The sequence below is a fragment of the Vanessa cardui genome, chromosome 26 (genome assembly GCF_905220365.1).
Source record: "Vanessa cardui chromosome 26, ilVanCard2.1, whole genome shotgun sequence".
Classification (NCBI taxonomy): Eukaryota; Metazoa; Arthropoda; class Insecta; order Lepidoptera; family Nymphalidae; genus Vanessa; species Vanessa cardui.
Genome location: NC_061148.1, coordinates 2,828,245 through 2,840,328, shown reverse-complemented (window position 1 = coordinate 2,840,328; position 12,084 = coordinate 2,828,245). Strand labels below are relative to the sequence as shown.

The 12,084-nt window shown below is 31.5% G+C and overlaps 1 protein-coding gene across 5 annotated transcripts in view; it reads left to right on the top strand.

Moving 5' to 3' along the window:
- Nucleotides 1–12,084, top strand: part of LOC124540859 (serine/threonine-protein kinase MARK2-like) — a 167,620-nt gene that overhangs the window by 28,773 nt on the left and 126,763 nt on the right. For 2 of the 5 annotated variants that reach the window (XM_047118637.1, XM_047118635.1), the window contains exon 1: nucleotides 1,972–2,190. The exons of 1 other annotated variant lie outside the window; for it this stretch is intronic. The gene's annotated coding sequence lies outside the window, so the exon portion shown is untranslated. Of the gene's footprint in view, nucleotides 1–1,971; nucleotides 2,212–12,084 lie in introns of those variants that run through there. 2 more of the 5 variants (XM_047118638.1, XM_047118636.1) reach the window with 1 other exon arrangement.

The window sequence follows — 12,084 nt, the reverse complement described above, 5'->3', positions numbered from 1 at the left end:
GCCATTTTGCCGATGAGTTAAGGTTAGAAATTACGGGGTAGCAATAAACTAGTGGTATACTTTCAGTTTTTTTTTAAATTGTGGTATTAGTATCTTTGTGTGTGTTTAGTCAGTGCCTTTCGTATATCAATCTCTAATTTTAATTTTATTACCACAATTTCAATTTGAAGAGGTGATATTTGTGCTCTTTGTATTCGGTATTCCTTGGATTGTATCTCGATGGTATTCGGCCGTATACTTGTAGTTTAAACGTAGTGCATAGTTTAAAAATTTACAATTCTAAAAATTCAACGTTGGTAGGAGAAAAATTCAACTCCACCGCTAGATAATACATGTCCGACTGCTGAGTAAGTCAGCCAACATAATTTATGAGAGTATTTTTTTCCATTTTTTTGCCTCTTTTATGCCAGACGGAAAAAGAAAAGTTGAAATGGTGCTGTTTATTGCTCAAAGGGATGTTTTGTACATTTTTTTTTAAATGGCTTCAGGTTGGAACTCTTTTGGCTTGGAATATGAAGGAACAATTAATTAATTATTTACTTTTCAATAATTAAAGTATAACTCGTGTTATGAAACTTGTGTCTTGAATAGAAATAATGCAATTTAATTTCAATGTGATTTTATACTTTACAATAAAAAAAATATGAAGCGAATACGGAACGAAATCGTTGAATGGGTTTTCCTTGAGATGTTTTATGATTAAGTAAGTACTACTAGTAGTAATTTACTACTCGTACAACTGTAAACGCAGACAGTTCGACCAATCACTTAGACGCTTGCATAACGTTTCGCCTGATTTATATACGCGATATATTTTATTTGTCAAAGAATACATACACCTTAATATACTTTAGTGTGTGTAATGTTAGTATATTGAAGTAGAAACATACATAAGCAGATCGATTTATTTGTTATAATAATTAAATAATTATTAAAAGGTAAATTTGGAATATATGTATTTCATATTTATAAAAGTAACTGACTTTATCACACGCAGTGACGTGATATATAATTAAATAAATTGTTTTAATTTAAATTTGATTTTAAAGAATTTTAACAGGTATTACATAATCGCAATATAGATATAATTCACGATATATGCACTCAAATGTTTTGTCCATAATATAAAACAGTCAAACGTATAAGTCAAAGTGATAAGGATTGATATCCGATTTAAATTAGCATAATAAAAATTTAAAGATGAATTCTCTGCATCACGAAGAGATGAATATGAATGCGTTAATTGATATGCAATCGGTAGATTATGGAATACAAAGGCGTCACTGAATACATCGGAATATTCCGACGCGATTACAGAAATTATTTGTTTGTTGCTAACTTCATTAAAATACTGCATAGTCTACTGTGAGATCTAATTTGTTTTTTAAAACGAATTATGAATACGGAAGATTAAAAAAAAATATCGTAAAGTTTTAAACTGAAACAGATTCAAATATTTATAAACATACACTTGATACGTAATTCAGTGAGATTACACGACGGCTGATGAATGAAATCTAACGATTTAATCTCATGTTTGTTTACATTGCACACGTTGGCTCGTTTGAGATCAATTGGATTACGTGGAATGCAGTCTGATTAGCTACCGGATTGTTTATTTTGACTATTTATGTGTGATACGATTGGGGAGTGTTTCGACATCTGCATCTACAACGAGAAATCTGGTCTTTATTTTTGATGTTCCATCTATATATAGCGAGTTCGAGATCGGTAAGCGAACGAAGGCTATTAGATTCTATAACATTGGTAGCCCGAGGTAATTGCAGCAGGGCTATATGAAATTATCCCTAAACGAATTATCCACATTTCGAAGTCAGCCGAAAATGTAATCAGGATAAGGTATTTCGTAGCACGCGTACAAGAATCAAAACATTATGGGCGTGGCAACGTTGATGTTGAATTCGGTACGACGCGTTGGTACGACGGTGCGCCGGCAGCGGCACGGCACGGCAGTCTAGCATTGAGGCCTCGAGGTATTGCACGTTCGCAGCGATTCTGGCGAAATTTAAATATCGAACACGTGTTCGATGAGAGAATAGTCTGTGCAGTGCTGTGTTTGTTGCATACAGCCAAACCGTATTGGCTCGATTCAAGTGTTGTGCTCTCCGACGGTCTTCTCGAAGACTGTATGTGAGGGTGTGCTAGTGACATAAACATTGCGTTCGATTTGTAAGTGTTTGTGTTTACGCGGTTCGTATTGCATTTATTTTGTTGTTACGTAGTCGGACCGGTTATGGTATTAGCATAATTATTGCATTCGACTAAAATGGTTATTCGAATTTTAAACTGTATTTTTTCAATTTGAAATTTATACCAATACTTTATTTTTGCAATGTCTATGATAATCCATCAAAATCAAAATATTTATAGTAAACGAAAAAAAAACGAAAAGAGTTATTTTTTCAATATGTCGTATTATATTTTCATAGTTAGTTTTTACTGGATAAAGTTTTGTTAATTGTTAGAAACTTTGTTACTTGTAAAAATCATACTAATGCAATAAATAGTTCATTATGAATTTGATAATTAAAAGAATATTTTTACTTTTAATAATCTGAACGCTTCCCTTGAAAGGAAGGTCTTCTCCCGAACTTGATTAAAAATAAAAAGCTTCAAATACCTACAGTTTCTTTTCGAGTTTGGAGACTTTTTGTTTCTTTAAATGAATTCCTACGAAAAGTTTTGCTCGTTTGAACGAACTTAGGCCGAATATAACATTGTAATTCATGTTTTCATTTTCATTTACGAATTCGTATTTGAAACGTAAATTGTACTTAAGAATTGTTATATGGTTTCTATTCCTTGCGACGTTGTCAAAATTAAATACTTCGGATTACGTATAAAGTTTGTTTGATATTTAGTCTTTTTAGAATTGAAACGATCGTGCTTTTGTGAAAATTCAAGAAGGACATAATTATAATTATTGTAAATGGTGTTATAATTTTTGATGATATATATTAATCTGTAATTCTTCTGTGTTTTAAACTTGTATGTAAATAACAAAGAAGTGCAGTTCGGTTCTAGTTCACTGATATATGGTATTCTATTATTGTTTGCTTAAAATGCATTGAATTGTGTTTATAATTTTAAATCAACTAATTACTTATCTCACGCTAAAAAAGTATTGATAAATAAGACTTAGTGGCGAAAAGCGTTAAGATCCTATTCCTATATTACGCCTTTTTTATGATATTGGTAAGACGGGCAAGTGGGCCACGAGATGCTATAAGTTGCCGCCGTAAGAAATATTAAACATTTCTTATTTAGCGGTAGAATATCGGATGAGTGGGTAATATCTACTCAGACGGATTGCACGAAGTCCTACCGCCGATTTCATGCAGCATACATACAAAATTACAACAACACCAACAACAACAGCCTGTAAGTTCCCATTGCTGGGTTAAAGGCCTCCTCTCCCTTTAAGGAACATATTCCACCACGCTGTTCCAATGCGGGTTGGTGGAATACACATGTGGCAGAATTTCTATGAAATTTGTCACATGTTCTCCTTCACCGCTGAGCACGAGATGAATTATAAAGACAAATTAAGCACATGAATCAGCGGTGCTTGCCTGGGTATGAATCCGCAATCATCGGTTAAGATGTACGCGTTCTAACCACTGGGCCATCTCTGCTCATACAAATTTAATTGTATGAAATTAACATTATCTATGTGAATTAGAGGAAGTGTAACTCCTTAGTTTCTTACTTTGTTGTAATACAATAATATCATGACGATTCAAAAGTGCTTCTATGAACCCACTCGAATGAAGTATATTTTGTATTATGTTATTGCGATGCGATGGAGTCGTTTATTTTATTGTGTTCACAAAGACAATTTCGCTCATTGAATTTATCTTTTTTGTATGATCTATCCAGTTTTGTAAGAGACAAAACTCGTATCTGCAACGACAGGTTCTGGATTGTGTGTTTATGGAGTTTAACCTGAATAAACTTCTTTTGCAATACGCTAGTTTATGAAAAGTTAAATCTGTTGTATTATAAAGTATTATACTCATTTGAGACTTTGGTACTTAAGCCCTTTATACATTACTATATTGAAATTAGCGATATAGATTAGCGAATGATTTAACAGTAATGTCTACACTGTTATTGATATTACTACAACCCTTTTATTGTATTTAGTACGTTTAAATAGACTGAATCGTTAGTTTTTGTTATTCCAATAAATTCACAGTTTATATTTAATCTCTGATCCGAAACGAGTTTCATGATCAGATTGCTGATGTTTTTGCGTAATCATAATTATCATAAAAAGTCACTACCCTCGCACTCCCTTAGGCAAGACAATCTTGCCTGTGTATTATATACATACATAATATGTATTTGATTTTAAATTATCGTATCGTATAAGACATGTCTGAAAAAGCCATTTTATCCGCCGTTTCACAAATTGAACATTTCTTAACGTCAAACATAGCTTATTTTTCTTATATATATTTAAATATTCATAGTGTTATATGAAATGGGTTTCATTCATTTTCATCGTTCGCATATTGTCATAAACATATAAAGGGTTTTTATTAAATATAACTTGAGATCTATCAAGTTTTAATTAAAATTCTTTATGTGCTAAATGACCTTCAACGGAAAAGTATATAGTATTTAGGTCAAGGCTTTATACTTTTGAATGCTGTGATCTCGGCGTTTTCATTATGACTGAAAAAAAAATGCTTTGTGGATATTAAAATGGCCACGTTTGACCCTGGTGGTAGAACGCTGAACATGGAAAGCGTTTTAAAACGTACGTGCACACGCATTTATAATGTATGAATTGAAAATCGCCGATGGGCAGAGGGTTTGAATACTATTCAAAGGTACACGCAGCTTGAAATAGATCAGAGTGTAACGATAAAGAAGATTCAACTATCTACGATACTATGATTTATATTTTTAATTTATATAACGTTTATGTTATGCTAAGTATGGCTTGTCGATATGGATTTATAAGACACCATTAACCTGGCCCGGCTTCGCACGTGTGTAATGCTTATACATGTAGTATATTTAATACTACAGATTTCTCTATATGTATTCAAAAACATTATCTATTAAAAAAGTGCATCAATATCCGTTGCGTAATTTTAAAGTTCTAATCATACACAGGGACAGCCAGATGTTTGTCTTTGTTTTATACTATAGAGTGTTATATAAATACTCTTTATATCGCAGAGGAAGTAAGTGTAAAGTTTTAAAGCTTGTTTAAAATGTTCGCATAAAATAAGTACGACTTCGTTCAGGAGCACCGTAGACAATTTATAATATGCGGTTTGTTTAATGCTAACGGGTGTCTGCGGTTGACGCCCACATCGGGAAATTGTTCGATAAGAAAGTTCCCTCAGAGATTTCTTCTCAATGCTCTTATGCGATATCATTTTCCATGACACGTAGAATTTTTTTTGTCCGAAGTTCACGTTTGCTACAAAGAAGAGTAACCATTGCAATAAAGAATAACCATCGCGGCTTAAGTAGTCACCGTACGTACAGAATCATAAATATTTCTTATGGTGCGACTCCATAAGCGGATGATCGGTATTGGATCTTATTATGTATTCTAAACGGCCTGCGATAAAGCACATCAGTCCGCCATATTGAATACCAACACTTGTGCCACGCGATAAGCACACATAAGATAATTCTGGATTTATATATATTTTTAATTATTTGGATGGTTATATTTTTCAAGTACGATGAAAAGTCAAGATTCATTAAAAAGCAAGGTCTTGCCTTTGCATGTCTTTTTAGATTAAACGACTCAAGTTTATAACGGCGGGTTGGCAGCTATAGATAGATTTAACAACTATTAAAAGTTGATGAATTAAAGATGACACTCTACAACCCTTCAAGGGCACTAGAACGCAATCAACTAGTGCTTAGGATGAGATGCATTTAAGTAAAAATTTGCATGACTGATAGTTTTCTCGTATACACATGCGGTGTTAACGTTATTCGAAGCAAGAGACAATAGGTATCATATATTGATAAAATGTTATCACACATTTATAGGTACATTTATTATTACGAGATAGTCCAACAAATCGTTCGCTTAACTTATACTATATTGCTTTTATTGCCTGCATTTACTTTTAGGACTTTGTCTCAATGATTTAGCTACCCTTATCAATATATTGTCTATCAGACATCACTAAATAGTTATTACGCTAGACGGAGAAGACAATGCTATGTTAACAGCGATATAGGAAAATTATTATTTAATAACTTCCAAGGTGATATTGGTATCCTTTACGATTGAATGTAAACACGTGTTTTATTAAAGATTTATCTCGCGTGCCTTGATTGAAATTCAAGTGACGCTGATGCTAAGGTATTTGTTTGTGGGTCGCAATTAGTTACGACCTCAGAATGTATACTGCCACTATTATTTCAGATATTTATAAAAATAATGGTAATACCACACTAAAACTAGTTCGATGCAATGTTGGCGTTATTCATTATCTACTAATATTACAGCTTCAGACGAGTTTTTAATAAGTAATTAAAACGTCGTCAATAATTAAAAATGGTACTCGACTGCCCTCCCCTAATCATGAAATAATAGCAAAAAGCTGTAACAAAATCTGTTTAGACATTTTAAAGTTATGATGAAAATTAGAAAGTCTCTTACATATATAAACCGTGACAAAATTTCACTCCTTTTTTTGACAGGTGGTTAAAAAATCTAGGATTGTATAGGGCACAGAAAGTATTACTATATTTTGGACACTTGGTAATTATGTAAACGTTCTACGTGAAATTGATCGATCTTGATGACTTTCATCGAGATCAATCCATTTATTTAAATTACGAACCCTTGTAGTCAATTACGATATAATATATATTACTGTATCGACATCTGGTCTATTAAATTCAGCTCGTGTTTATATCCTTCAATCAACGGATTGAATAAATTATAAACCGGTTCAGCGCATTTAAATAATTGTAATATAATAAAGGAAGTTTCCATATTTACATCTACGTTGATCGGAATCGTTTCGAAAAGCTTTGATGGTTATTGTTAACAATTAATTGTGTTTTTTTTTTCATTTTCTTGTCATAAATCTCAACTCATATGTTTAAAATAAAGTCTTCTCACAAAGTGTTCCACATGTGTTATATTTGGTCACATTTATTATAAGCGTCATATCAAGGATATAGTATCTTATATCGCTTCGACCGTAAGCTATTTATGTTCAAAAAATATGTACTAGAATTAATGTATTAATTACAAACAACATAATGTCTTAATTAAAAATGAATAAATTGTAGGATGAATCATAGTTATGACAAAAAAAGTTACTGATCTTACAATAGTATATTAATACTTTTTCGTTTCACTTATTGGCGTTACATATTCCGTTTTATTTACGGAGCGAATAGTGGGTGGTATTTTTGTCAGCTGCAAGTTGAAGGTCAAAGCTATTTATGAAAAATTACACTCCGCGTGATAAATTGTTTTAGAGTAATAGTTATTTGTACTGATTTCAGAAATGACGCTTAATCTCTTCTTTTAGAAATAAATTGTATTTTTATCACCCATTTTGCTATTTGGAACTTTTGTTTACCCTTTTCCTAATATAGAGGTATATATAAATATTTTTTACCTTGCATATTACTATAACGGTCATGTTATGCAAGATGTTATCACATCTCACTCGGTCAAAGTGTACGCTTTTCTTGTGAACGCGTGGGTCGTGTGAATCAGGCGTGTGTCACATTTGCAGACCGGTGACAGTCTTCAATTAGCGTCGTTTAGCGCAATTTGACTCCATCACTTTTGGTTCTGATCCTTTCCATTATATTTTTACGTCCTTATCCTCAGATCTCTTGCTTTGACATCAAATCTTAAAGCTTTTCAAGAATCGGCTTTTAGATTTCTTACGACAAAAGGCACAGCGTAATAATCCTTGCTTTTATATTCATCCGTGATTTGAACAAGTAATGCCCGTCATAGGTTTTAATATTTTAAATGGTTACTTACATTTCTCAAAGTTTAAGGAAAATTTGTGTTTGAAAATCCGCGTGCCCTTTTCATGGAAGTTGATCTAAAATTAAAGTTGACAAGGATGCGTATCAACGCTGACGGCACTTTGGCTCATGGCTATATCCTCTGAGAGCATTTTAATCTTCCGACGAACTAGTAATCCCTGAAGACTTTGGTAAAAATTTGTACGTATTCTGTAAAGCAAAGTTTGTATAATGGGTTTTTCTAAAATAGGTATACACATAATAATAATCACTGTAATTTTGTTCTTACAAAGCGTTTGAACAGTTAAGGTCCTTATCTTTTATAATATTTTGAGAGTTCCTATAATATTCATCAGATTGTCAACAGCATCAAGTAAAACACGATGAACGGGCGTGAAATTTATATAAATTTATTCGGTAAGAGTAATTTAAACCAGGAAGCTGACTAAAAAGGGATTTATTCCAAAAGTTCAGACAATTGACTTCCAAATAGCTCCACTTTGGATATCACGTAAAATCCATTGAACAGTGTTCGGTTACCTAATATGGCGAAACTTTGATATCAGCTTTCTTATATACATTTTGAAGTTGAACCCTGTCGCTAGTAGAAGATTCCTATCAACTTAAACTCTTATTAAATGGACATAGCTTTGTATAATGATCGACCTCGCTTTTAAGTTTCACCTCATCGATGTTTGATTAGTTTCTTTTGTATCGTATTATTTTTCGAAGTATTGTTTGTGTAACATTTCAATTTCTTTAGAGAGTTTTTCGTTTTGATCTTGTGTGTTTTATTTTCAACTTAAGATTATTGAGAGAGATTATATTCTTGAAGTTATGCAATAGCTCTTAACGTAAATCGAAGAGTGAGAAGACTATTATTCTTAGTCGCTTTTTTAAACTATTTATCACGTCTTTTATCGTTCAATGTACGATTGATTATGGATTTAAAAACTGATAAGCTATTCCATATTTAAAGAGATTAATGTAATATTTTCTGCGTCTAGACAAGAATCGTTTCCTTTTAATACATTTAGTTTTATAGCAAGATAAGTTATGTAGTTATTTGTAGTATTTAACGGATACGAAGATAAAATATATTTCTTCCTCTGCAATACAATGATTCATTACTCAGCGTCACCTGTGGATGATTGATTTGTGGAAATACACCGTATTGGGAAAAGTGACTAAGATTACATTTACGCAACCTTTGATACTTTTTGTTTCGTTTCTATCGTATTTGTAGCACGTATTAAGCTTAGTCATATTTCTTATACCAGAAGAATAATCACACATCATGTAACTGATATATTAACAAAAGCGAGTTTGTTATGTATAAGAAAATCGGCTACCGAAGTAAGGTTTAATAAAGAATAGTCTCATATTAATATAGATGAAAATAAATATAAAGTCGGTGATTGCAACGTTGAATAGCGATGGTAATCTCAGTGTAGAATATCACGTCTCCTCCAAGACCAGGCGTTCCAAATCCTCTAAAAGACGATGAGCTACCAAAACCGTCAGGCTCGCTGCAGAATGGGTTCAGTTAAACAACCTGAATGAACCATTGTTAAGAATGTTTTCAAGATTTTCGTTTTACAATTCCAACACTATTTTTCGTGTTTTATACCTTTTTATTAACTTTATTACACTTCTATTAATGGCAACTTGTCACGTCGAGGATACTCGATTTTTATTTATGTATAGAAATAGGCGTTGACATTGCTATAATTATGTGATCTGAATTATTTATTGGATTTTTTTTGGAATGGCAACATGTGATCTCATTTTGTCTATATCGAGTAAAAATAATTTTATATATATGAAAGCTTTTAAAGAAAAAACCGGATAATTTTAAAAATATTCGATATTTTTTTATTTTGTAATAACAATTTTTTTTAAATAATAATTTACAACGATTTGAGTTTTTTTTTATAAATTTATTGCACATGACCGGACCGCGTGCTCCGAATTAGTATTGTACGTAAATGTCACATGTATTAATACACGTACCGGTTTCGGAACGAGTACAGATAATTTTGTTTATGGTTAATCAAAAGGTCATGTGTCGTAGAAAACGAATTTTATATAATAACGTTTATTTTGTAATTTAAAAAAATTAAACATTCTAAATGTTACTATATTTTTTAAATTGAATTTCTAAATAGAAATTTTGCACACGCTTTTGATACAGGTCGCCAGCACCATTTTTATTACAACTAAAAATGTATTGCTTTTAAAAAAGATATAAGACCTTGTTATTATGAATAATTTTAATACCTTTTTTTTAGTTTTATGAACCAGTTATTTGGTAGCTCAATACAGCCGTGTTATTTTTATTATTTGTAAGTGGAATAGTTACATATAAATAAGGAAAAATTCATCAGAAGCGTAATAAAGTTTTGTGATCGATAAAGATTAATGTATTCTTCGCTTCGACTAAACTTGAGAAAGCATGTCGACTCTTATTAAATTGCCTACTTTGGAAGTTTCCTCATATATCCGTACCCAGCTTCTTTCAGATAGGGTAACCACAAAATATAAGTTTAAAAAAATAAATAAATATAATAACAAAATATTTATTAAAAAACGTGTTGCTTAAATATTAATTAAATTGAGAAACGAAGACAATGCGACTAAAAATCATTTGTATATCATATTGAATATTGAATAATTATTGTACTGAATATACATATAGAATATTTAAAAATATTAACAATGGCTAAAAATGTGTTTGACGTCAAACAAATAAGATATAGTGTAGTGCCGAAGCTTAAGTCAGGTGCGATTCCACAAGGTCGCACGAACGGTCGCATGGTTCAAATAAACTGGTTTGCTGTCCCTCCGACTTGAAGTCAGCTTATACAGGTCAAAAATAATCCTTACAGCATGTTATGTAGTCAAGGTGAACTCACACTTTTTTATTATTCCAATTTTAAACTGGTTTTAAGTTTTTTTTTTTTCATTAATTAACTCATTGAATTCAATTAATCCGATACTCCAGCCTTGTGAAATCGTTCTACATCCGAAATAAATGTATGTCATTTAAATGGCAAGATCGAGTGTAATAACAACAGTTAAATTAAGTGGTTCATTTGTGTATTACAGATATGTATGTGTCGCGTGAGTTATTGAGTTACTACAGCTTAAATTTTATCGATTATTTATTCCGTTCATTTTGGTACATAAATATGGTAAAACAGTTGAAAATTATAAAACGTTTCAATTCAGAGACAGGCGCACCAATGCACCATCTGATGTTATTTGATCACAGAGCCACGACAGTTAAGATGTTATCAGCCTGAAATATAACTGGCTCATTCATATAAAACGGAAAAATCCAACGAAAACTAAAAAAATCTACAACCGGTACATAATAAATCGAAATCATTCTTCTGTAATTAATTTGACATTAATTCTGATTTCACTGTGTATAATGTCTGTTGAAATAAACAACACACATACACCAAATTATAACACATATCTATAGAAAACGCAATACAAAACGTACTGTTAGAATTGTATACAATATATGTATATGTACAATTCAATTAAACTATTACGTTGACGATAACTAATTTCAACAAATGATTGCGTGTAGGTAACTGACATTTGTAAGGTTTACAAATGGCCTTGTGTTATTGAGAATCGCGTTTTGTTTTATTCATTGTATTAATTCGGATTTATTTTATTTAAATATATAAATGTTTAAATTTATTTTTGTCTTTAATTTATCAAGTATTTTTTTTTTTTAATATATAAATATAAGTAGTTTCCATGTTATACGAGGTCGTGCTGGTGCCAGCGATAAAATTTTACCCATGTGCTATTCCAGACTGCAATCTTCATGAGCCAAATTTCACTCAGATCTGTTCAGCCTCTTTCATGAGGTTGATTAATAAATATTCATCCATCCATGATTATAATATTAGTGAGATTTAAACACTTCAACTAGGTATATAAATGCGTGTTTAAAATTTAATAGTATTTAGTTTTAAAATGTGAGGCTGTAAATGGGCTTAGAGTTTAGACCGAAAGGAACTCGTAGTTGTGTAATAATGTATAATTATAACATTC